The sequence below is a fragment of the Tamandua tetradactyla genome, chromosome 21 (assembly GCF_023851605.1).
Source record: "Tamandua tetradactyla isolate mTamTet1 chromosome 21, mTamTet1.pri, whole genome shotgun sequence".
Lineage (NCBI taxonomy): Eukaryota > Metazoa > Chordata > Mammalia > Pilosa > Myrmecophagidae > Tamandua > Tamandua tetradactyla.
Window position 1 is genome coordinate 17,751,701 of NC_135347.1, and position 2,877 is coordinate 17,754,577.

At 39.4% G+C, this 2,877-nt stretch overlaps 1 pseudogene; it reads right to left on the minus strand.

The window, feature by feature from the left end:
- Positions 1 to 225: 225 nt before the first annotated feature.
- On the minus strand, positions 226 to 2,140 carry LOC143665758 (SUMO-activating enzyme subunit 2 pseudogene; annotated as a pseudogene).
- Positions 2,141 to 2,877: the final 737 nt, after the last annotated feature.

The following is a 2,877-nucleotide window of genomic DNA, read 5'->3' on the forward strand; positions in this document are numbered from 1 at the left end:
GTGTTGTTTAATCTCATGACGGTTTATGAACACACTTTGTTCAAAGGGTTTAAAAACTATATTCCTACCTTCAGTACAGCATACTGTAATGTTTCTAATAGTTCTAGCAAACTGAATGCTTTCAAAGGGAGCAGAATTGTTTTCAAGTCATTGGTGTACATTTTTTCCCCTTTGGAATAAAGGACCCAAAGAATAATCTGGTTCTGCCCAGATGGCCTAATGTGATCAGAAAATTCTGTTCAGTGGCATTTCTGTTAAATCTAATGGTATAGCATCATCAAGTTCTTCTGTCTGTCCTGTATGTGGCCACTTTGCACTAACATTCTCTTTCTCATCTAATTTTCTCTTGTGGCTTCTCTCTTCTTCATTGATGTCAGCATTATTTGAAGGGCCTTCTTCATTTGAATCAGCTGGAAGCACATCAACTTGTTCTCATGCTGTGGATGTGGAAGGCTGAACTCCATCATCCCTGCCATTGGTTATACTTTTGGTAGCACCTTCTGCTTCTTTGGGCCCCACTTTTTCTGGCTAAAAATAATTCTTCAAATTCAACATCCTTCCCTAGGTCTTCACTGTGAAGGATGGTGATCAATAATGTATTGTCCTGAAGAAAGTCATCTGCTTGAAGACGGCTGCCATTTCTAATTCCAAATTCTGACAACTTCTTACGATTATTAGCTTCTGTCTCTCCTTCTTCTGAAGATATAAGGATTGTACTTTTCCCATCTTCGATTTGGACATCTGGTGCTACCATTGCAAATTTTCTTTCACTATCTTATCTTGTCATGTAAGAACAGTCACTTCATGGACGTTCAGCCATACAGTCACTTCTGGCTTCCTGGCACAAACATAACAATTGGGTTTGGGAGGATCCAGTGTACAAGGGTTTGGTTGTTTATTCAAAAAAATCATTCTATATTGGTCTGTTTTTCCTGATAGAATCTTCAGTCCTTCCAATACTATCAACCCAGCAATCACTGCATTAATAGTAGCAATAGCAGGAATAATATTTCCTGCCATTGACTTTATATCAAATCTGCTCTCCTATTCATACTAAACATACACATCCTGAGATTTGCAGCAGAGGTGACAAAATCCATTGCAGATGGGTCATTCTTGTCCCATATGAGTTCAACTCCATCCCCTTTTTCTGCTAAATGAACTCTCAAAGTCTCAGTGCTCTTTGAAAAAAGACATGCATAGCTCTTTACATCTAGAACCTGCTGGTCTTTCAGATCCAACTGAGGTTCATTTTGCTAATCTGATGCATTGATTTCCTCACCTTGGCTTTGTACTTCAGCCCTGTCCAGCGAAACTGGAGGTTTCCTTTTCCTCCAGCGTTTTTCCATTGTCAACAGATACCAGGTAACATCTTTTAAAAGCTTGGTAAAAAGTTTAACTGGATCATATCCAGTTGATTTAGCCCATTCCTTAGTGAAAATACATTTAATGTCACCATCTTCATTAGATGCTCTAGCTCTAACTTCAGCTTCCATTGGTTCCCAGGCAGCTTCAGGGTCAGCTCTGTTAGGAGATACTTCTTGATCAGCCCCTTCTTCCCCAAACAATTGGTTGAACAAATATTTTTCTGAAGATGTTTTACACGAATTGTGCAGCCAGGAAAAGTTCTCCGTGTTGGTTTAGGATGACATTTATAACACTCGGTCACACCCTTTTTAATTACAGTTACTTGTCCAAGATAACCAGCAAGGACATCAGCTGCTAGACTCATCTTATTTACATGGTCGCGGGCAGCTCTGTTATCGAAAGCATTCATAACCAATATAAATTGTTGAAAAAATTTCACATTGTAGTCAGGGTTTATGATGCTGACATGGTAGGCTACGATATTAGCTTGCAGATAAAACTGCAGCACACTATCCTTGGCAACCTGTGCCGTTGATCTTCTAACATGCTTCTTTTGAAACAAAAGCTTCCTGTTGAGGTTGCTGACATCAATAGTATCCAGATCAGTCAGATCAGTGTGAGAGAAGCCGGTGAGCATGAAGTTCTTGAGGAGCTCGAACCTGCCCCTACAACCAGAACCCGCCCCTACAACTAGAACCCACCCCTACAACCAGAATCCGGCCCCGGCCATGGCTTGGGCCAGCTCCTGGGAAAGCCCCGGCGACAGTGCCATAGCAGGACAACCACGAGCGGCCTGTCCTCAAATTTTTAAGTCTCCTCATGTCTATGGTAATGGGATTATCTGTAAATACCTGTCAGAGTCTCTGACATGCCCTGGGAAGGATTGGCATAGCCAAATAATTTCCTTAACTTGTTTAGCTAATTTTAAAATATGCAATAAGGTGTGTATTTCAGTTTAAATGAAAATGAGACACTGAGTAGAACATCATAAACAGACAGAATGAGTGGGCAAGGTACATCTTAATCTGCTCAGCTCCTTCCTCGAATTTCTGATTTCTGGATGGATCTGTTGAGCAATAGCAATAGTTATAAACTTTACTAGATTATGTACTTACAAATTTAAATTTTGTAAGACATTCAAGTTTGCTCCATCTATGTCACACGTTGAGCTAGAGTAGCACACGTTGAGCCTATAACCTGAGATGTCTTTGCTATTTTCACCCAATTCAGATTTAAACGCTCCTTAAGTTTTATTCTAGCTCTACAGTCCTGTGATTCAGCTCACAGGAGAGATCATCTCCAAAGCTTAGGTATAAATTCAACCAATGGCAGCTTAAATCTCTAAAATCTCAGAATCCAAAACACCAAAAACCCTGCTGGAAAGCAAGGAGAATATTTGCTTGTTAGTAAGAGAAATATAATAAGTGCTTTTTCTTAAAAATGCATACATATATATATTTTATTTTCTTAAAAAAGAAAATGGTAAGAGAATTACTAGGAGTAATTATA